Raw genomic sequence first — 24,157 nt, 5'->3', positions numbered from 1 at the left:
AAGGAACCAATTGGATTTAACTGAAATGTTGAATAGTCGGGAAGTCAGGAAGACTCCAATCCCACCTCAGAAACTGTTACCCTGGGCAAGTCAGGTAACCTCTTTATGACTTCAGGGCCTTATCCTTAAAATGACTCCTCAAAGGTCCCTTCCAGCCTTCATTCATTTTGTGGAGAAGGCTGTACTTGAGCTTATGTAGCCCTGTTTGGAACTGGGGAAAGGTAGGCCAAGAGTCTCCTGGAGTTGCCAGGTATGCCCAGGTGTCCGGCGAACACATCTGCGTCTCCAGCTGGGCTGGCTGCCAACTGAAGGCCTGTCTTCCCTTGGGCTTCTGGCTTGGCCAGGGACTTGAGCAACAGGGTCCAAATGGCTCCCTCTTTCCTAGGAGACAACTTGATGTTGTCTCAAACAAAGGTGAGGCTGCCTGACTTGTCTATTTACATCTGTCTTCCACATTCCCCCCTCCCCCTCCCACCACAGTAAAATATTGAAGCTCTTAAATAAGGCCGAGCTTGACTCCTGCTTCAAACTAGCTTTGGACTTGGAGCAAGCCAGTTCATTTCTGGGGACCTCGGTTTGTCTTCTGTTAAATGACAACAATAATGGCGCCTCCCTCTCAGGGTTGCTCCAAGGACCAAATGTGCTAAGATTGGGAAAGTGCTTTGTAAACATTAAGGACCCGTCCCAATGCTAGGTTGAGGAAAGCAGGATGTCCAGCAGGCCCCAAAGCCTGGCCTTGGCGGCTCATAGGAAACCAGCTCATCCAGCGCCCCTGCCACGTGGCCTCTCCCCACTTGGCAGCTGGCCCTTTCTTGGTGCCGAAGCCCAGGAGCTGCCGCCTGTACCTATGAAACCCTTTGGTTTCCGTGCAGCTGCCTTGGCCGAGGGATGGAACAGCGCTTCTATTGTGAGCTTCTGCCCAAGGCTAAAAGCCCCTCCTGTCTGGGCCACGAGGCAGGCCTGGGGGCTCCTCAGCCTTGATTTCCATCCAGGGGAACTTGGTGGGGTTTTACATTTAAAAGGGTGTTTGGGGTATGGGGGGGGGGAGGGAAAAACCTTTTAATGAATTGAAATTGCATAATGAAAAGGTTCGGAAATTTAATTGCCAAAATGGCTGTGTGTTTTCTCTCTCACCTCCGCCTCTCCCTTCTTCCCTCCTCCCCAGAAGCAGTGGGGGGAAGCAGGAGCTTGTCAAAGAGGCCCCACACCCACTCTAGGTCTGTGCTGAGCAGGCAGGCTGATGAAGGGAGGGAGAAAGAGAGAGAAATGGAAGGAGGGAGGGAGAGAGGGAAGGAGAGAGTGAGCAAGCCAGTGAGCCAGTGAGCTATGGGGTTTGCTTGGCAGCAGGCTGTGTGCACAGCAGGAGTGGTCCCTGGCATCGTGGGAGCAGCCTGCTGTTCGGGCTTCTCTGGGGCTTGCAGGTACTGCTGCTCTTGCCTGATGAAGAAGGGTCAGAGAACAGTGAGCATCCTCAGCCCCGGTCCGGGGCCTACTCAGTTGGCCTTACCATGTGGCCCTTTTTCTGCTGCCATCTGGGACAGCCTGAGACTACGGGGGAGATTCCTTAGTGTTGCCACCATAGTTATCTACATCCCAGTACCTAGAACCTTTGAGGCAAAAGGGGCCCCGAAGGAGCCTAGTCCAATCTGGGTACTTGGAGACAAAGAATGTGTCTCCCCCCCAAGTCTTTTCTTCTTCAGATTAAACAAACTCAATACCTTCATTCATCTTACTCTTTTGGGACATGAATTTGAGGCCTTTGACCTCTGTACATTGGTCACCTTGATAATGCAACACAACACCCAGAATTAAACCCAGTACCCCATATAGAGTCAGCTCTGAGTCCTGGATACATTACATTCACTTTGGGGACTGCTGACTCATAAGAATCTTGGAGTCCACTAAAACCCCCAAATCGTTTTCAGGAGGAGTGCTGTCTAATTATACCCTTCCTACTTTGTAATTTTTGAAAAACCCCATGGGTAAGACTTTCTATTTAGCCCTGTTCAATTTCATCTTGTTAGATTCAGTCCAATGACCTGGCCTTTTTGGCTCCTACCTCTGGTCTCCCTCTTCATCTGACCTTCTCAGCCTTGAGTCGTCAATAAACTTGAGGGATGAGCCGGGGTGCCTTCATCTGAATCACTGATGAAGGTGGTAAATGGCTTGGACCAAGCACAGGTCCTGAGGGCACTCCACCAGACACCTCCTTCCAAGTCAACATTGGCTCACCCACGACTGCTTTCTCGGTTTGGCCATTCTGCCAGCTCAGAGTTCTTATAACTGTGCTCTCCGCTACCTGCCTCTCTCCATCTTGCCTACAAGAAAGGCATGAGTACCTCACGCAAATGCATTGCTGAAATCTAGAGTATCTCCTCACCTACTTAGCTGGTGATCCTGTCAGAGAAGAAGGGAGGATGAGTCTGCATGATCTGCTCTCTCTCTCTTTTTTTTATAGCTTTTTATTTACAAGTTATATGCATGGGTAATTTTACGGCATTGACAATTGCCGAACCTTTTGTTCCAATTTTTCCCCTCCTTCCCCCCACCCCCTCCCCTAGATGGCAGGATGACCAGTACATGTTAAATATATTAAAGTATAAATTAAATAAAAAATAAGTTTACATGTCCAAATCGTTATTTTGCTGTACAAAAAGAATCGGACTCTGAAATATTGTACAGTTAGCCTGTGAAGGAAATCAAAAATGCAGGCGGGCAAAAATAGAGGGATTGGGAATTCTGTGTAGTGGTTCTTAGTCATCTCCCAGAGTTCTTTCCCTGGGTATATGTAGCTGGTTCAGTTCATTACTGCTCTATTGGAACTGATTTGGTTCATCTCATTGTTGAAGTGGGCCACGTCCATCAGAACTGATCATCATATAGTGTTGTTGTTGAAGTATCTCATGATCTTCTGGTCCTGCTCATTTCACTGAGCATCTGTTCCTGTCAGTCTCTCCAGGCCTTTCTGAAATCCTCCTGCTGGTCATTTCTTACAGAACAATAATATTCCATAACATTCATATACCACAGTTTATTCAGGCATTCTCCAATTGATGAGCATCTACTCGGTTTCCAGTTTCTGGCCACTACAAACAGGGCTGCTACAAACATTCTTGCACATGTGGGTCCCTTTCCCTTCTTTGGTATCTCTTTGGGGTATAAGCCCAGTAGTAACACTGCTGGATCAAAGGGTTACATGATCTGCTCTTGATGAAGCCTTTTTACCTTTAATGCCACAGGTCCTTACTGCAGTTTGAGGACCTAAGGAAGTTTTCCACAAGAGTCAGGCCAGCGATGGGTAAAGCAAGAAATCTCAATGATGCCAAAGGTTTTCGAACCCTTAAGTGGAGGAGGGAAGCTCAGTTAGGATTTGGCACTCAGAGCTCTCAGCTTTTTGTCATTTTCCCAGTCAGTGTGACAGGGTTGGGGGCCTGGCCCCTTCAGCCAGAACAGCTCACTTTCAGGGGAGGGCATGAGTGCATCTACCTGGTTTCCCATCTTTAGCAACACAGGTAGAGCGATGCTTGAGATCATCCAGTGAGGAAAATACTGAAAATGAAAGTGTGAGTGTGAATGTGTGTATGCATGTGCACCCGTGTGGGGAGAAGGGAGTGGGGGACCGATGGGGAGTTTCTGGAAAAAGTGCAGAGGGGAGAGGATATTGGGAAAGAAGGAAGAGGCATAGCAGAGAAAGTCTGCTACTAGTGCTTATGCATATCTTATTTGGGACACTGAGAGAGTGACTTGTCTACAGTCATGCAGCTAGTCAGAGTTAAAGCCTGAGCCCAAGCCTTCCTCCGAGGCCCGTTCTCTGTTCTCTACTGCACTTGTTGCCTCTTTCTAAGAATCAAAATCAAGCCTAATGGCCGATAATTTACAGATTCCTCTTTTTTCTCTAAAAAGAAATCAAGATATCATGTCAATACTATGCTTAGTTTCTTTTACTTTTCCCCCCAAACCTAAGGTGGATTTGTCATTCCACACCCTCCCACCCCCAAGTTCCCATGACTTCTACTTTAGCAATCCGATGTTCATTGTTCATAAGAGTCAGGTCCAGAATAGTGGTTTCCTTCTTTGGTTTCTCTAACTTTAATAGGGATGGAATTGCTATTGATGCAAACCAAGAACTTAGTAGCATCTCTGCTTTTTGACAGAGTGAGATGTAGTAAATGTCTTGATGAGTGAATCTTCTCATCACTACCGGACCATGCCTCAGTGCCAGAATTCTAATCTTTTTTTTCAAAACTCCTCATCAACGTCCTCTTTCTGAATAGGTGGTATGTAGTATACTTGGATGACAGTATCATTTCTATGTCTGTGTTGATCCCAAATATTCTCTATCATGCTTCCCTCCTTGGGTTTCTGGATCTCCTCATATGAATGATATCTTAATATATAAAGCTTCTTTTTTTTTCCAATAAAGTTCTCATATCTGTTGCTCACTCCTAAGTATTCAAGGGTCCGTCTTCCTTTTCTCCTCACTCGCACATTTAACTCTCTTCTCTAAACTCCTTCTGCAGGCCAAGATTCCCCCTTCTCCTAAGATCCTTTTTCTTTGTCAGGATCACAGTCTCTGATGTTTAAAGGGATGGTTGCCTTTTTTTTTTTGGACAGTGGAGAGGTTTTCTTCAAGCTCCTTAATTCTTATGTATTCTATGCAAGACATGGTCAAGTTATCTTTGCTCTTTCTTCAAGCAGAATCCTTAGTCCTTTTTTTGTTCTTGCTAATAATTCTTTTGGCTTACTTCCTCTTGTTGCAGTGCCTACCGGGGACTTCCATTCTGGAATTGTCACTTCTCCTGTCACCTCATTAGCATCTTGATGATTACATCCAACTTCCTTTTCCTTCTTTTTCACCTGCAACTCAAGTCTTCCTCTTCTTCTTCCTCCTTCACTTTACTCTCCAGTTCTTTTACATTTCCCTCCCCCAGATTTCAGTTTCTGACCTAATGAACAATTCCCATACTCTCTGAATTTCCTCCTTCATAATTCCTCCTCTCTTTTTCTTTACCCCTCGATCTCAAAAGAAAAATAATAGCCTTCCTCAGAATGCTCTTTCCCTTGTTGTTCTTTTAAAACAAGGCACCACAAACTAAAGTCCTATTTCACGTGTTGTCTGATCAGGGCTGAGGACAGCTGGAGTCTGTCCTCCCTAATAGCGAGCCTCATGCCTCTCAATACAATCAAAGGTCAAATTAGCTTTTTGTTGTTGCCAGGACTCCAATTGAGCTGATGCCATGAGCTTTACAGAATGCTTAGCAAGATGTCTGTTACTTAGTAGATGCTTAATAGTTGCTTGTTCCCTTCCTGTTCACTAAGACTCAGAGAACCTTCTCTTGTGACCTGATATCTAGCCATGCTGTCCCATCTTGAGCTTGTGCAATTGATTGTTTGAATCTAACTGTATATCCGTATTATATTTCTCTTTTTAGGTTTGGCCCTGCTTTCTGACCTACTGAGACCTTTTGGGATCCTGACTGTGTCATTTAGCAGGTTAGTAAGCACTCTCATATTTGTGTTCTTGACAATGTTGACAAAGTCACTTCTATGACTTTAACCAGTGGTGTAGAAGTAATGTATTGGTGTAGTAGAAAGAGCACTGGATTTGGAAAGAGTACCTGGCTTCTGCTATGGACCACATGTGTCAACTTGGAGAAGTTATCTACCTCTTTGATTTTCCTTTTTATCCTCTGTAAAAAAAAATCAGAATTCTGCAGTCATTCTCATCTGTAATTCCCTTGTTGCTTTGTTGAGTATATCGGACCAAGGGAGAGAACCCTGGGATATTCTAATAGGAACCTCATTCCAAATTGCTAGGAGCCCATTAATGGTCTTTTAACGTTTTTGAAGGTCACCTGACTGTCCTATCATTTAGCCCATATCTCTACATCTTGCCCATAAGGATAGCATGAGATAGTGATGACAAACTCAAATAGAATCAGATCCCTCTGGCTTATTGAATTAGAAAACCACAAATTAAGATGATATTATACTGTTTGTATTTTTTGGTTAAACATTTCCCAATAACATCTTAATCTGGTTTGAGCCTTTTGCTGACATCGAGAGTTTGGCACTTCTGGCATAAAAGGTTTTGTCAAATGCTGTGCTGAAAACCAGATATAATATACCTCTAGCATTCCCTGGATCAAAATGATGTTAAGGAGCTGCCATTTTGGCTTTGTGGATTCTCCTTCTCCCAGTGCAAAAGCCAATATCTATATAATTTAGTGGGTGATCTTTGATAGTTGGAACTCCAGAATTGATCACCTGGGACCAAGCTGGTATAGAACCTCTAGGGATCCTGTTAAAAGAAGAAAAGGAGATAGAGTTAGTGTAACATAATAATTTCCCATTTTCCTTTCCCTCGATAACTTGTAGTTCATCATAGCCCTTCACCAAATGTGGTACCCAGCACTGAACACCATGCCCCAGATGTGGGTCACTGGATTCTGTGGCCCTTCCTTAGGACTAAACAAAAAATGCTCACCATGGCCCTGGACAGTTTGGATCTGCTCAGTTATTGAGTTTGGCCCATGGCTTTGGATAGAATGGGTTAAAACTCTGGCCTTTTGGAGAAAATACAAACTCCTTACCTCCCCCATCTGGCTCCAGCTGACTTTTCCAATCTGATTTCACATCTCTCCTCCTGCTCTTTATGTCCCAGCCAAATTGGACTATCTCATCGTATCCCCTCCCATCTTTGTTCATTTATGTGGCCTGCCTTCCCTCCTTGGAACCCTGCCTCCCCTTATCTGTGCCTGTGGTAACCCTTCTCCAGTTTTAAAGTTCAGCTCAACTGCTATGTCTTATGTGAGGCTCTCTTGCAGCCAGTCAGAAGCGAGCTGGTCTTCCTTCACTTCTCCTAAGACCACTTTGTGCCATCTCTTTTTTGTCTTTATCCCTGCCTGCTTTCCTTATACTTGTGTACACGCCTCATCTTGCCTGGTAGATGGTAAACTCACTGAAGGCAGGATGCTGTGTAATCATTGTTCATCTTTCAATCCCCAGCTCAGAACACAGGGCCTGGTGTATAGTAAACACTTAATAAGCATTGCTTGACTTGATTGTTGAATCCCACAAGGCTGCCTTGGGGCTCTTCCTTCTCCCTCCCTTCCTCCCTCCTTCCCTCCTTCCCCCGCGCCAGTCCTCCATGTTCCACCAGATGGAACGTCAGGACAGGCACAGTGCAGAGTTCTATTTCTGGCCATGTTTAGTCTGGTGTCTATCCTGGAGGCTGCATGGGCCCCACCCCTCCCCTGCCATCCCCTGGGGGCTTGTGTGTGTTGTACTGTCAGGGAAAGAGGGGGAGGAGAAGGATCTATGTATTAACATAGGTACGTGTATTAATGTTAGGTGTGCGTGAGGGAGACAGGAATGAAAAGCTGTCGATAACTTGCATTTCTTTCCCCCAGAAACAGCCATTTAAAGCAGACATGGAGGACAAACATGGTACCCGGTGGGCTTCCCGGGACTGTGCCTGCTCCAGTGTGAGTGTTTAGTAAAGGCTGTTAAATGACAGAGCTGTCTGCGAGATGCTCAGCTTAACTTTTGGGCTTTAGATTAGGAAGGCAGTGGACAGTAGTGGAAAGAACCAGGTTGCTGCTGTCAGGGGGCTGGCATTTGAATGCCAGCCTGCTTCTTACTACCTGTTGGAGCCTAAGAAAATCACTTTCCCGCTTTGGGTCTCCCTTTCCTCCTCTGTAGAATGAGGAGATGATTGGGCCACAGGATCTCCAAAGGCCCTCGCCTCTCTAAAACCAACAATACACAATCATTTTTCTATTATCCATGCCATGGAATGGTGGAGCTAGGAATGGGAAGCAGGTGTCCACAGGCCTGGCCCCAGGAATGCACTTGAGATCTTTTCCACTTCTCTCTCTCTCCCCTTCTCCCTTCTCTCTAGTCTTCTATATTATATAGCTAGATGCTCCTTGAATAATGAATCTCTTCCTCCTTTCCCCATTCCTTTCCCCCGGTGAAATGATTTGATTTCAAGCTACATATTTCTATTGGGTTGCAGTGAAAGGCTGTGTTTTATAAAATCGTAGCTTTGAATTGTACAATTGTGTCAAGGGATTCATTTTCCGCACTAATCAGGACCTAGCTGTGCCATATCAATTCTGGGTCAGGTACAACAAAGGTAGAAGAATTGCATGGGAGATATGTTGTTGAGTCATTTCAGTTGCATCCAGCACACTGTGAGCCTATTTGGGGTTTTCTTGGCAGAGATACTGAAGCGGTTTTCCATTTTCTTCTCCAGCTCATTTTCTAGATCAGGAAACTGAGACAAACAGGGTTAAATGACTTGCCCAGGGCTATATAGCTAGTGAGTGTCTGAAGCTGGATTTGAACTTAGTTCTTCCTGACTCCATACCCAGTCCTCTATGCACTATGACCCCATCTAGTTGCCTCATAAGAGTTATAGGGAAGCTAATTTTGGGCCCATATCAGTTAGTTCTTGCTAACTATACAAGCAGTCCCATAATAGAATGGACTGCCTTGAATCATAATGAGCTCCCCCATCACAAGTTGGGGAGGCAGAAGCTAGATGGCCACTTGTTATGGATGTTATCAAGGCGATTCCTATCCTTGAAAAGAGAGTTCGTTAGCTTTAGGTGATCGATCTCTAAGGCCTCTTACTTACATATTTCAAGAATTCCTGATTCCACTATTTTGTGCATCTTTTCCGCCTTTTTTTTGTGCATCTGTCGCTTTGCTTTAGTGTATTGCCTTTAAGCAATCAGTAGACATTGACACACACAATAAACATACACGCACTGTGCGAAGTGCCGGGGATACAAATAGCAAATAACAATCCCTCCCCTCAAAGAGCTTACAATCTTACAAACACAGCATGCAAACAAGTCCAGGCATACCTTAGAGATACCGTGGCTTTGCTTCTAGACCACCACAATAAAGCAAATATTGCCATACAGCTAGTCATATGATTTCTCAGCATAGAAAAGATATGTTTATACTATACTATAGACTATTGAGTGTGTGATAATATTATGTCTAAAAAACCCCCAATGTACATATACTTTAAGTTAAAAATACTTCCTCGCTAAAACAATACTAACCATCATCCGAGTCTTCAGGAAGTTGTAATCTTTTTGCCGCTGGAAGGTCTTGCCTCAGTGTTGACAGCTGCTGACTGATCAGGGAGGTAGTTGCTGAAGGTGACGGTGGTTGTGGCAATTTCTTAAAAGAGGAAGTTTCTTAAAAAAATGAAGTTTGCCATTATTATTGACTCTTCCTTTCACTTCAATACTTAGAGGCCAGTGTAGAGTTATTAATTGACTTAATTCCAGTATTGTGTCTCAGGAAATAGAGGGGTAGGAAGAGAGGGAGAGAGTGGAGCAGTCGGAAGGCAAGAACATTTATTGATTTAAGTTTGCTGTCTTATGTGGGTGTGGTCAAAACAATTACAATTGTAACATCAAAGATCACCGATCAGAGATCATCATGACACATAGAATAGTAATGAACAAATTTAAATATCGGGAGAATCACCAAAATGTGACACAGATGTTATGATGTGATCAGTGCTGTTGGAACGACGGCACCAATAGACTTTTTCGACGCTGGGTTACCACAGATCTTTGATCTGTAAGAAATGCAATATCTGTGAATGCAAAAAAGCAAAAATGAGATATTTCTGTGTAGAGAAAGCAAGCTATATATAGGAAAAGTGGGAAATAATTAACAGAGGGAAGGTACTAGAATTAAGAGAGTTTGGGGAAGTCTTGCAATAAAAGATGGGATTTAAAGACAGCTAGGGAGGTCAGTAGATGGAACTGAGGAGGGGGACAGTATTAAAGGCATGGGAGAAAGCCAAAGAAAATGCCCAGAGCCCAGAGATAGAGTGTCCCCAGCCAGGGAACCAGTATCATAAGTTCCAATGATCAAAGGAAAACAAAAATTCATCCCTATTTGTTTGGGCCATAGGCCTCTCTGAACTGAATGAGAGTTTGGTTCTTTGATGATAGACTTGAGACTTGAGACTCCCAGCCTGCCCTTAGCTGCTTTTCTGCTGGGGCTACCCAGAGTCCACCTTCTTTTTACTGGCATGTTCTTTGAAACCATGGTATGATGATACACCAGAGGAGGAGAAAAGTTGACTTTCAGATTCCTTGTAAATCTCATATGCTATGATCTTATGACTAATCCCATGCAGAGCATTGAAAAATCATGAACGTGAATCTAGTTTATTAAACTGATTATGAATTATTATTCCTATTGTATTAAAATGTAATATGTGATTTGAAAAGCTCTTTCTTTACAACAACCCTGTGATATAAACAGGGCAAGTGTTATCCCTATTTTGTAGATGAGGAAGCTGGCGTGAATATTATATGCTTCCTTGTTGGTTTTTCTTGGGCATTGTGTTCTTTTAACATACCCCAAATTGATGGCAGAGGAAGGGGTCGGGGAAGCCACTGCTGCTTTGGATAATGAGCAGAGGTACTAATCTCCATGTGCAGAATTGAGACTTGACGCTGTATGTATATGCTAATGTCTTACAGTAATATCAGCCATCATTAGCCCATGGGGCCAGCTAAAGTTCAGCGAGAAGCACCGTGGCTGGGAGTTAAAGCAATTGGTTTGGAGTCAGGGAACCGTGTGATCATGGACAAGCTCTGTAAATTCTCAGATCCTCAGCTTCCTTCAGCAGATGCTGAGCATCAAACAGTTTCCACCTCAAGGGTGACATTTTCACAAATACCCTCTCTTAAATCTTTGGCAAATTTCATTTCCTTTCTGAGCCTCAGTTTCACTATCTGAAAAATTTTGTGGCATTCAGTCATTTTTAGTCAAGTCCGACTCTCTCTAACCCATTTTGGGTTTTCTTGGCAGAGATTCTGGAGTGGTTGGCCATTTCCTTCCTCAGCTCATTTAACAATTGAAACAAACAGGGTGAAGTGACTTGCAGGGTCACATACCTAGTGAGTGTCTGAGGCCAGATTGGAACTCAGGAACATGAGTCTTCCTGACTCTCTGTTCACTGCAGGGTCATTTAGCTGCTGCCTCTGCAAAATAACAGAGGCTAACCATATAAACTCTGGAGTCCCTTGCAACTCCATGATTCTGCAGGTATGCTCCACAGACTTGAACCAGCATTGAAATAATTTCTTCCCTCCGTTTCTTCTACTTTTCTTAGCCATAGGCCTTGAAAATAACATGGATTAGGCTCATTCCCTCCATTTCCTCTCTTCCGGTGCTTCTTTTTTCCTTCTAAACTCTGATATCCTCCCACAACCCGTTCTCTCTCCTGGAAGTCCCAGCAGTACATAAACCTCTGTCCTATTTGTTCAGTATTTAGAGAAATCAATCCACAGACATTTGAAGCACACCCCTGGTGTACAATGGGTTACAGAGGCCTCAGGGCAGAGGAGGACAGGCCCAGTGCTCAAGAGGCTTATTTTCTAATGAGGGAAATGCCAACTGTATAGATGAGTATCTGCAGAATGGGTACAAAATGAATCCTAGATAGTTTGGGTAGTAGATGCATAAGCATGAACGGGGCAGGCTGCCCGAAGAAGGTGGTATTTGGATTCCAAGAGGCAGAGGTGGGGAGAGGATACTTGCCAGTGCAAAGGCCCAGATGGAAAGTCACATGTGGGAGAATGTTCATGGCCAGACGGTCCAGGAACCGAATAATAATAGACGAGTGTCCAGCACTTTGGTGATTTGCAGGAGAATGTGGCACAGAATTGCTCAGTATGGGCAGATGGGGCTGGTTTGCAATCTGTGCCAGTGGAAGAAGAACCCCCCCCCCCCGACTCTAACAGGATCATTGAAGTATCACAAGATAGATGTTTTTCCAGGGAGCTAGTGAGAGTGTAGTGGCTCACTAACTGGCCTCTCCCTTCTTTCTTCCCCTCCATCCATGTTGACAGATGGGGGTGGGGGGAAGCAGCCCCCTCCATCTCCCTCATTGTTGGGAGGCCCTCTAGCTTTGACTTTTCGCTGGCCTTCCTGCTAATGCCTCTTAAAGCCGCCTCCCACCCTCCTTGGTTGGCATCCCTCTGGTGCCCACAGTGTGACAGGCATAATTTGCCTCAGTTTAATTTGTCACGGTGTATCAGAGTGAGGGGCGTCGCACAATAGCTGGGGACCTCACTGTGCTTTCATTCTCAGAGACCCTGCTAATTAAATTTTTTATGAAGGAGCCAAGGCACACCAGTGAAACTCTCCAGCCCCAATGTAGCAGGCAGTTCCCAAAGAGACCTCATCTGTGCACTTCGCTATGAAAATCAATTAGTGTTATGAATGTGTGATAGCTTTCCTGAAAAAAAAGAAAAAAAGCTGCCATGATACTGAAGTCTTTACACCTTAGTATAGTAAAGGGGCAGGATACCGTGTCTGCCTTTCCCTGGGCAGGCTTTCTTCTTGCATCCTGTTGGATTTCCAAAGCAAAGGCTTCCGTGTCACCTTGTTCTAAGAAGATGTGTACAGTGTGCCGGGGTCAGTAGCAGTGGGTGACTACAAAACATAGTGTGGTCCTTTGAGTACTCGATCAGGAGTCCTAAGGCTTACATCCTATGCCTAGGATCACAAGGAAAGCTAAGGAAAGGCTTGTTGGGAGCAGATTGGTTTTTCTATATTGGGAGAAAGAGGGGATCCCCAGAATGGAGAGGACTGCTGTTCAGGCTGGAATGATGAAAACATATAATGGGGAGAAGGCAGAACTACTCAAGTCTTAATTTGCTTCAGTTTTCTCTAACGAGGAGAATGATCTTTGAATTGGAAAGGGCCAAAGATGATTACAAGGAAGTTGAGACCTGAGATCAGTGGGAGAGCACCCTAGCTGGCCTTGATGAATAATCAATAGCCTAGATGAATTACCTCTTTGGATTTGGGTGGGAATACTGAGTCTCCCTTTGTTAGTGACCTTTGAAGGGCTATAGAGAAAGGGAGAAACTTTGTAAGACTAGAGAAAGGAAAATGCCCAAATTTTAGGGGAGAAAAGAGAAAACAATAGAGTCTGAACTATAGGTTGGTGAACTTGACTTTGATTCTTGGCAAAATTCGACAATGTATTATTAAAGAGAAGGTTAGCAGACATTTAGAAAAGGAAGCAGTGATCTGAAAAAGCCAACCTGTCTTCTTCAAGAGCTAACCACATTTCCTTTTGTTGTTGTTATTGTTACTAATAAGATTACTTAGACTAGGCAGGGGTCCTCAAACTTTTTTTTTTAATTTTTATTTAATAATTACTTTATATTGACACTCGTTTCTGTTCCGATTTTTTTTCCCTCCCTCCCTCCACCCCCTCCCCTAGATGGCAAGCAGTCCTTTATATGTTGGATATGTTGCAGTATATCCTAGATACAATATATGTTTGCAGAGCCGAACAGTTCTCTTGTTGCATAGGGAGAATTGGATTCAGAAGGTAGAAATAACCCGGGAAGAAAAACAAAAATGCAGATAGTTCACATTCGTTTCCCAGTGTTCTTTCTTTGGGTGTAGCTGCTTCTGTCCGTCATTTATCAATTGAAACTCAGGTCTCTTTGTCAAAGAAATCCACTTCCATCAGAATACATCCTCATACAGTATCGTTGTTGAAGTGTATAATGGTCTCCTGGTTCTGCTCATTTCACTTAGCATCAGTTCATGTAAGTCTCACCAGTCCTCTCTGTATTCATCCTGCTGGTCGTTTCTTACAGAACAATAATATTCCATAACATTCATATACCACAATTTACCCAGCCATTCTCCAATTGATGGGCATCCATTCATTTTCCAGTTTCTAGCCACTACAAACAGGGCTGCTACAAACATTTTGGCACATACAGGTCCCTTTCCTTTCTTTAGTATTTCTTTGGGATATAAGCCCAATAGAAACACTGCTGGATCAAAGGGTATGCACAATTTGATAATTTTTTGGGCATAATTCCAGATTGCTCTCCAGAATGGTTGGATTCGTTCACAACTCCACCAACAATGCATTAGTGTCCCAGTTTTCCCGCATCCCCTCCAACATTCATCATTATTTTTTCCTGTCATCTTAGCCAATCTGACAGGTGTGTAGTGGTAGCTCAGAGTTGTCTTCATTTGCATTTCTCTGATGAATAATAATTTGGAACACTCTTTCATATGAGTGGTAATAGTTTCAATTTCATCCTCTGAAAATTGTCTGTTCATATCCTTTGACCATTTATCAATTGGAGAATGGCTTGATTTCTTATAAATTTGAGTCAGTTCTCTATATATTTTGGAAATGAGGCCTTTATCAGAACCTTTAACTGTGAAGGTGTTTTCCCAGTTTGTTGCTTCCCTTCTAATCTTGTTTGCATTAATTTTATTTGTACAAAGGCTTTTTAATTTGATGTAATCAAAATTTTCTATTTTGTGATCAGTAATGGTCTCTAGTTCATCTTTGGTCACAAATTTCTTTCTCCTCCACAAGTCTGAGACATAAACTATTCTATGTTCCTCTAATTTATTTATAATCTCGTTCTTTATGCCTAGGTCATGGACCCATTTTGATCTTATCTTGGTATATGGTGTTAAGTGTGGGTCCATGCCTAATTTCTGCCATACTGATTTCCAATTATCCCAGCAGTTTTTATCAAATAATGAATTCTTTTCCCAGAAGTTAGGGGCTTTGGGTTTGTCAAACACTAGATTGCTATAGTTGACTATTCTGTCTTGTGAACCTAGCCTTTTCCACTGATCCACTAATCTATTTCTTAGCCAATACCAAATGGTTTTGGTGACTGCTGCTTTATAATATAATTTTAGATCAGGTACAGCTAGGCCACCTTCATTTGATTTTTTTTTCATTAATTCCCTTGAGATTCTTGACTTTTTATTGTTCCATATGAATTTTGTTGTTATTTTTTCTAGATCATTAAAATATTTTCTTGGAAGTCTGATTGGTATAGCACTAAATAAATAGATTAGTTTAGGGAGTATTGTCATCTTTATTATGTTCGCTTGGCCGATCCAAGAGCACTTAATATTTTTCCAATTATTTAAGTCTGACTTTATTTGTGTGGAGACTTTTTTATAATTTTGCTCATATAATTCCTGACTTTCCTTTGGTAGGTAGATTCCCAAATATTTTATGGTATCAACAGTTATTCTGAATGGAATTTCTCTTTGTATCTCTTGCTGTTGGGTTTTGTTGGTGATGTACCTCAAACTTTTTAACTAGGGGGCCAGTTCACTGTCCCTCAGACTGTTGGAGCGCCGGACTATAGTAAAAACAAAAACTTTGTTCTGTGGGCCTTTAAATAAAGAAACTTCATAGCCCTGGGGGAGGGGGATAAACGTCCTCAGCTGCTGCATCTGGCCCGCGGGCCGTAGTTTGAGGACCCCTGGACTAGGGGATCAAAGGATGCTATGCTTGATTGAGATTATGGTAAAGCATTTAACAAAACTTTTCCTGCTATTCTTGTGGGTAGGGAGACCTGAGCCAGATATCAGAACAGTTTGGCGATTCTAGAACTTGGAACTGGTCCCAAAGAATAGTTAATTAAATTCAACAAATGTTTATTAAATGCTCACTAAGTGTCATGCTACCAAATATAAAGCTGACCTTGCCCTCAAGAAACTTACATTCTCCTGAGGCAGACGACATATACACACAGATAAGTAAATATAAGAGTTATGTGGGACAACCCATTTGGAAGCATGGAAATAGGAGATGAACTCTGAGTTTGGGAAATAATGAGTAGACCAATTTGGCAGAAAGGTGGAATGTGTGAATAGGAGTAATATGAAATAAGTCTAGAAAGGTTGTATCCCTTAAGCCATAGGGAGCTATAGAAGAGTCTTGATCAGAGGATTGGATTGGAGGCTGGAAGGTCAATTAGAAGGCTATTGTAATAGCCTAGGTGAGAAGTGATAATGGCCTGAGCTAAAGTGGAAAATGACTAAGTGGAGAGAATGGGAATGTTACAGAAGTAGAATTCATAAGATTGCAGCTGACTCTAGACGAGAGATGGGGAATTTAAAAAAGGCCCCAAAGTCACAAAACTGAGTGATTGGAAGGAAAATGGTGCCCTCAAAAATAGGGAAGTTTGGAGGATTGGGAAATATTGAGTTTGGGAGCCCGATGGGGTGGCCAGGTGGAGATGTCTAGCAGGCAGCTTGTGCTGTGGGACTGGTAGCCCAGGAGAAAGAGGAGGTCCAGATATGGAAGTCACCTGCATTGATATCATAATGAATTTTTGAGAGAAGATGAGATAAAGAAGGGAGAGGGTATAGAAAGGGAATTTTTTTTTTTTTTTGGTTCATAGGCAGGCTCCTTTAAAGGCAGATAGTGAAGAAACCTTCCCAAGAATAATGTTTTTACATAAGTGAAGGAAATGGGAAGTATCACTTAGAGGTTAGTAAAAATAAAGATACATTCACTCTTCCAAGTTCATTAACTGCCTGAAATTCCAGAGATTAAGCCTCCAGATTAAGATCCTCATGATGCAGAGAGAGAAGAGACTCCAGTCCAGAGGCATGGTAGGGCTGAAGAATTCTTCCACTTAGGGGAAGAGAACATGTATAGGCCTTACTCAGTGACCATTTATGAAATGTCTACTATATGCCAGCCACTGTGCTAAGCACTGGAGATAGGAATAAGAAAAATACAATCCCTACCCTCAAGGAGTTAACAGTCTAAATGGGGAAGACAACACACCAATGAAAACTGAAAAAGGGTAGGGAGGAAGAACCAGAAGCAGGGATCCAGTGAAGTCAAAGAAATCCAAAACAAGTACATTCAGGTGGATCGATCATCCTGGGAAGGAAACTGCGGGAAGACTCAGAGAGGTAGGAGGAGAAACAGGCAGGAAGGAATGACTGAATGCAAAAGCATTTGTTAAGGGCCTATTATGTGCTAGGCACAGTTCTATGCAGTGGAGAGACAGGCAGAAGAGATATAGTCCCTGCCCTCAAGGAGTTTATATTCTTTTGTTTTTGTTTTTGTTTATTTTTAAAAGCTTTTTACTTTTCCAAATACATGCACAGATAGTTTTCAACATTCATCCTTGGAAAATGCTGTGTTCCAAGTTTCTCTCCCTCCCTTTCCAATATTCCAAGTTATCCAATATAGGTTAAATATGTACAATTCTTCTAGAAATATTTCTACAATTATGCTGCACAAAATAAGTCAGATCAAAAAAAAAAAAAGAAAGAAAACAAAAAGCAAGCAAACACTAACAAAAAGTGAAAAGACTATGTTGTGATCGACACTCAGTTCCCACTCATCTCTCTGGGTGCAGATGGCTCTCTTCATCAAAAGACCATTGGAACTGGCCCGATTCACCTCATTTTTGAAGAGAGCCACGTCCATCCAAATTGATCTTTGTATAATCTTGTTGCTTTGTACAACGGTCTCTTGGTTCTACCCACTTCACTCAGCATCAGTTCCTGTAAGTCTCTCCAGGCCTTTCCAAAATCATCTTGCTGATCGTTTCTTGTAAATAATATTCCATTACATTCATACACCATAACTTATTCAGCCATTCCCCAACTGATGGGCATCCACTCAGTTTCCAGTTCCTTGTGACTTACAAAAAGGTCTGCCCCAAACATTTTTGGACATGTGGGTCCCTTTCCCTTTTTGATAATCTTTTTGGGATACAGACCCAGTAGAGACACTGCTGAATCAAACGGTCTGCACAGTTTGATAGCCCTTTGGCCCTAGTAAGGAGTTTATATTTTAATAGGGAGAGACACCATACATATAGAGAGAGGAGGGGTGGCCAGGGAAGGGTGAAGTCCTAGGATGTGTCCGGTAGAGAAGCTCTGGTCTTATTATTGCCTTGAAGAAATGTGGGGGAGATGGTACTGCTGGTACATGTTGGGAGTTCACTAAAGGATATGAATGGTAGCATGAGGGGAGTCTGTGTTTAGGTGGCTGAGGCTGTCCTCAAAAAGCCTAATTTCAGGGGGAGCTAGAGATCAGGTTGGGACGTAATACACCAGTATGCAGACCAGAGAATGGAATGTCATGGAAGGCAAGAGAAGATAGAGGGAAGTAGCCCAGAGCCTGAAGGTATCATTAAGAGGAGCAATCACTGTGGAGAAGAGGCCCAGACTTCTTGACAGCACCATCACCAACCGCTGACCAATTGTTATCTATGGGCAGTTAGACCCAAGCTCAAGGAATGGCAGCATCCCAGGCCACTGGCTCTGCTGCCAACCCAGACCCTCCCTGCCCTGCCCCACCCCATCCCCGAGTCAAGGAAATGACTGCAATGTAAAAGGAGCCAACCTTCTTCTCCAACTTAGAACCAACTGCCTGAAGCAGCAAGGGACCCTGAGGGAGAGAGAGGCGGTAGGAACCTGTGGCCCGAAATTGGCCCTTTTTTATTTCTTTGCGCTGCCAGGTGGATCAAACTACCCCCCAAAACCCAATCACCACCTGCCTTCAGACCCCAATGGAGACAGGACCCTGAGTCCAAGAGCCCCACCCCAGCAGCCGTAATTCCAGGAAGCGATCCTTATGCAGCAACTGCTCCCGCAGGAACTGCAACCCCCAGTTTCTCAGAAACCCCAGCCTCTGGTCTTGACCTTGTCAAGTGGTGCAGCTCCAAAACAGAGATGATGCTGTCAGTGGACATGACATTAAGATGCCTTACCATCTGCTTTGTTGTTGTAGCCTAAGGACCACTGGGCCTTTCTATCTGACTAGGGGCTGAAACTTGAATGTGTTGCCTGCCTCCCATAAGAATGTTTTCTCTTTGTATCTCCAGCACTTAGAACAAGTCTTGGTACACAGTGAGCATTTAATAAACGCCTTTTCATTCATTTTTTTCAAGAGTGAGTATCAAGGAGGAGGGGTGGCCAACAGTGTTAAAAGGTGCCGAGAGGCCAAAGAAGGAGAAAGATGCCATTAAGGTATCTTTAGTGACCTCGAAGAGAGCAGTTTGAGTTGTGGTAGGGCACAAAAGCAAGACTGTTTGAGGAGTAAGAAGGAGGTGAAGAAGAGGAGGCAACAGTTGCTTTGTTTTCTAATAAAATTTTAAAAGCCTGTATTAAGTATCTACTGTGTGCCAGGCACTGTGCTTAGTGCTTTAAAAATATTCTCTTATTTGATTCTCACAACTTGGGAGGTAGCTGCTGTGACTACTCTCATTTGTAATTGAGTAAATTGAGGCAAACCAAAATTGAGTGATCTGCTCAGGGTGACACAGTGGATTTGAACTCAGGTCTTTCTATCCCAGGCCACTGCAGCTCCACCTGGCTGCCTAATTGGTCTGTACAAGGGAGAATAGATAGAAGATGCTAATGGTTAAAGGAATGAGTGAAAAGGGGTTAGTTTCTGGCCTTTTACTGGAAAGAAACAATATGTCTTTGAACATATTTTTATCTTTGAACATCTTTTAACAGTGGGGCGCCATCATGGCCCATTATATTGGGCTGGTTTTGCGGCCTCTCCACGCTGACTCTTTCCCATCGTCATCCCCGGTGCTCACTCCATACAAACCTTCCCATGTTTCTCCGAATTCTGGTATTTGTCATTTCTCTCGGTGCAGCAATTTTTCATTCCATTCACGAGCATTAATTCGTTCAGCCATTCCCCGGTCCTCGAGCACACATTTAGTTTTCAGATTTTGTTCACGAACAATGCCGCTTTGTACACTTTTGCACATAGGAGTTTCTTTTTGCCATCAGCGACCTCATTGGGATAGAAGTGAACTTTCCGATCCGAAGGGCCTAAACATTTTAGTGACTTTTCTTTTGCATAATTCCAAATTGTTTTCCAGAAAGGTCAAACCAATTCCCAATCCTGTCGCTAATGAATTAGCATGTCTGTCTTCTCACGGCCCCACCAGTGAGTTTTTACATCTTTTGGCATCTTTGCTAGTTGGCTGAGTGTTTTAATTTGCATTTTACTTCTTATTAGTGATTTTGAGCATGTTGTCAGGCAGGTTTTATCTATTCTTTTGAAGATTTTTCACAGCCCCTGTTGCTTATTTTTTGCACACGCTTCAGCGAAACAAGGTAGAGTGGACATTCCCTTCTTGGTTGGTAGTGGATTTTGAGGAAAGAGACCTCCAAATCCATTCTTTCAGAGAGGCCAAGTCTGGGACTCCACCCTCTTGAGTCCTGTGATGTAAAATGGATTAAGAGGTGCTAGGCCGGGAGTCTGGGTATCAGCAGTAGAGTGGCCCACTCCTACTTTGATACTCCATTGGTAGGAAGCTGTTGAATTGTGATGCCACGGGATAGAAGTATAGCTTCTACTTGTGGTAATAGGTTCTGGGAGTAAAGAGGCCTGCAAATCCACTTCCTGAGAGGGTCTAGGGCTAGCACTGGGCATCTACTCTAACCTGTCACTGAAGATAGATTTCTTTCTTTTCCTTGACTCCCAGTTTGGTGAGTTGCTGTGTCCATTAATATCATGAATAGACGTATGTCAGTTTGGAAGGAAGTCACCGGTGGAGTCTCTCATGGATGTGTGCTTGGTTATTAACTTTTTTTTCATCAATAGCTTGGCCATCTAACACAATAGCTTCATCACAGAAATACGATAGGGTAGAATAGTAGACTCTAAAGAGGTGACACTTGAGTTTAAGGAATCAACTCCCCAAGTACAACCTAAGGTATTGATGCTTAAACAGCAATTTGCCTGAAACTGATCTGGGGGATCTTAGTGGATTGCAAACTGAATCAATAACCTGATATGGCAGCTAAGAAAGCCAGTACGATCTAGACTTTGGAATCATCATGGGATGGTGTCCTGGACTAGGGAGGCAGATGGCCCCGTACTCTGGCTGCTCAGGCTACATCCGTAATATTGATTCCAAATGCTACGTTTTCTGAAGGAGGTCTTGAAGTAAAGGCTGGTCTGCCAAGTGAAGATATCAGTCAGTTCCTACAAAGATATGGATTGGAGGAGTGTTGGACTAAGAGGTCAGCTCTAATTGTAAGATTCTGGGATTCATAAAGTAATTTAACCTTTCTCACCTTCACTTTTCTTATCTATAAAATGGAGATAATAGCCACCTAACCAGGCTAAGGAACCAGGAAGGAAAGGGCTTGGTGAAGACTTAAGAAGCTGTATTGGTTTGTTTTTTTTTTTGTAAACCCTTTGTCATTTTTTTTTTTTTTGGAATGGTGTTAGTTCTTTAAAGCTCCCTCTGAGTTCGGAGGAGACAGGAGGGACATTAGTATCCCTACCTTCTAACTACTTTTAATCTCTGAGCATATCTAGTTCTTTCCCACCTCCAGGTTCCTGGCTCTGATCACTGAGTCCCGAGCTGGAGGCGTGGGAGGGGAAATAATTAGGACCACTTAATGGTCAATTTCCGTCATCTTTCCTCATTTACAAATGTAAATGTAAAAAAAAGTACAATTTCCATTCTACAGAATGGGAATTAGTGACACCAAGATAAATGATTAAGGAGATCTCTCCAGGCAAAAATGTACCTCTAACACACTTTTATACCTGCATTATTACCGTTTTCTTTGTTTTTTTCTTAAGTGTAGGCAATCAACAGAACAGTAAATCAAGCCCAGATTTGTAGCTTTGCTGACTTCTGATTTGGAAATATACCAGAATTTCAGCAATTGGTTCTTGTGAGCTGGTTTGAGCTGCCTCCAGGACATCTCTTTTGAAGAGCGAGAATTACTCCTCTTCCCAATCTCGGCCTTCTGAAACTTTGGCCCCTTCACAGACCACTTTCTCTTTGATGGGAGATGGCAGAATGATCTCTCTGTTCTCTGACCTGCTAGAGTAAAAGCACACCTTCATCCGTTCACCTTCCTAGCTAGCAAATATTAACTAAGGGCTTATTCTATGCTAGAAGATCGGCCAGACGCTGAAGAATCCAAAACCTTAAACTAAAAATAGTCCCTGCCCACCGGAAGCTTAGGCTCTAACCGGGAAGGGGGCACAATGTGTAAAGCTGAACCAATACAAGTTCTTGAGGAGTGAGTGAGCGGGACCCCCTGGGATGATGGAAGAAAGACCTTAAAGTACAGGCAGGCACCTGAGCTGAGTCTTGAGGAAGCCAAAGGTGGAGGGAGGAGGGGTAGGGTTCATTAACTATTTCCAGTTCCTACAGAGACCTCAGGAGATGACTTGTGGAGTCTAGGGAACAATCTGACTCAAATGCAGAGTATATGAAAGGGAAGTGAAGTAAAATCAGGGTTCTAAGTGACAGATTACATTATGTATCTTATCCTAGAAACAATGGAGAGCCACTGAAGATTTTGGAGCAGAGAAAGAACCTTAGTTGGGAAGAGGCAGGATTGACAAGCTTTAATCGGGGATGGAGCCATCTCCACTCCCAGTGTTCATAGGGACTATTCGTGATAGAGCCTTTTGAGCTCCTATTGATCGGACACACAGCCACAGATGGACACACTGAATCTTGACCCTGACATCGTGATGTCATTGGTCTTTTTTTTTTTTTTTGGTGGAAAGAAACAATGAGAGATATCATGGTTGAGGGAGTGAGAAGGCGCCAGGATGTCTCCTAAGGTTATGAAACTTGGGTCACCGGTGAGATGGTAGCCTTCAATATAATGGAGATGAAGACTGGGGGGGGGGTCTGGGAACTCTCAGATGGGGCCACCACCCAGAAGTTCCAGGGCTATTAAGTAGTGAGAAAATGCTCTTTCAGAGGGGCCTCTAAGGCTCAGCCAGAGAGTTTTTCTTGGGAGAAGACCAAGAAAGACCTTTAGAAAAGTAGGCTTATAGTTACTATTACCAGGAGGTGGCTCTTTGGTCAGCAGCTGAATTGGTAGAACAGAAGCTCCCTGAGAGCAGGAACTGGCTCCCTTTTAATCTTTATATCCCAGGGTCCAACTCGTAGTAGGCTTTTAATAGATGGCTTGTGGAATTGAACTGAATTGAGGGGTGGCTGGGTGAGACAGAGAAAAGCTGAGGTTGATGGCAATGCAGAACCTCCAGCTTGGGGAAAGTAGATGCAAATTACCATGAATGCTAATTGTTTCTATTTGAAAATTCTTGTAGTGTTTTTCTGCAAACACTTACATTAACTACGCATTAGCTGGGCAGCTAATGCGCTGGGAGAACATCTCCCCTCCTGCATATGCGTGGAAGGGAGGAAGACTCTGTTGCAGGAGGAAACGAGCATGGTGCCTCCTCAGCTATTATACTGTTCTTGGGAGCTGATAATTGGACAGCTTTTGAGAGAGAAGGTTATAATTAGGGTTTAGGGGTTTTTTTGTATGTGGATTTTTTTTTTCTCTTTCAGATTTTTGGTGTTTATTTTAAGGCAAATTATGACTCATTTTTAGAAGGCAGGAATATGTTTTTATCATTATTTTAAAAAACCCCACGAGCTTCTCAACTTGTTTTTTTTTGGGGGGGGAGGGGGTTCACTTGGATCTTTGAATTATATTGAAGACAGGCTTTCATCGGTTAACTCCGATGAAGATGGGTGTGTTAGCCAGTTCAGGAATCAACTTCCCACGAGGAGCTCTTGAGTTTCTTCATTTCCCATCAGCTAGATAGCAGTTTTCCAGAAAATGATCAGGGGTTTTTAGTGGGCCACAAGCTCAACCTAAGTCTGCACTGTGACTTGGCAGCCAAAACAGTTCAAGTAGTCTTAGGTGACTAGGATCGAGAATGGCCTCGAGGTCTTGCTGTGCAGGAATCCCGAGTGCTAGGCTAGAGGGTTGGCTATTGATGGCTGATTCATTTTGGTGGTTCGGGAAAGTTGATGGAAAGACCTGCCTTGTTTATACTTTAAAAGAAGAGATTGTTTTTCTTCCTTACTCGCACTAACTCGATTCTGTACTAATGTCCTATTCTAAAGGGTCGGGACTGGCATCCTGCTTTCTGCTCTTCTCCCTTGGGACCAAGCAGAAGAAGACTAATCCTTTTTTCATATTACAGCCCTTTAAGTAGTTGAAGTAGCTTTCGTGTCCTCTGGCTTCTTGTCTTTTCCAGGCTGAACATTCCTAGTTCATTCAGTGGATTCTTCTATATCAGGATCATGAGGACCCCTTAGCTTTTTGGCTCCTACATCCCATTGCCTACTCAAATGGAGCTTGTAAGCCACAGAGACCCCAGATCGTTTTAGGGGAAACTACCATCTGGCCAGGCCTCCCTCATCTCTTGTGCTTGCAGAGATGATTTTTGGAATCTAAGTGCACGCCAAACACATAAACACACACATGTACGCGTAGAGTTACGCACATATCTCACACATTGGCTGTCTTTCTTAACTTC

The 24,157-nt window shown here is 43.3% G+C and overlaps 1 protein-coding gene across 1 annotated transcript in view; it reads left to right on the top strand.

The window, feature by feature from the left end:
• LOC127542520 (myosin-11-like) overlaps nt 1–24,157 on the top strand; it is a 158,753-nt gene that overhangs the window by 26,736 nt on the left and 107,860 nt on the right. Inside the window, exon 4 of the mRNA XM_051968183.1 lies at nt 5,433–5,493. The gene's annotated coding sequence lies outside the window, so the exon portion shown is untranslated. The remainder of the gene's footprint in view (nt 1–5,432; nt 5,494–24,157) is intronic.

The sequence above is a fragment of the Antechinus flavipes genome, chromosome X (genome assembly GCF_016432865.1).
Source record: "Antechinus flavipes isolate AdamAnt ecotype Samford, QLD, Australia chromosome X, AdamAnt_v2, whole genome shotgun sequence".
Classification (NCBI taxonomy): Eukaryota; Metazoa; Chordata; class Mammalia; order Dasyuromorphia; family Dasyuridae; genus Antechinus; species Antechinus flavipes.
The sequence above is the reverse complement of the archived record's forward strand: the minus strand, read 5'-3'. Positions and strand labels throughout refer to the sequence as shown.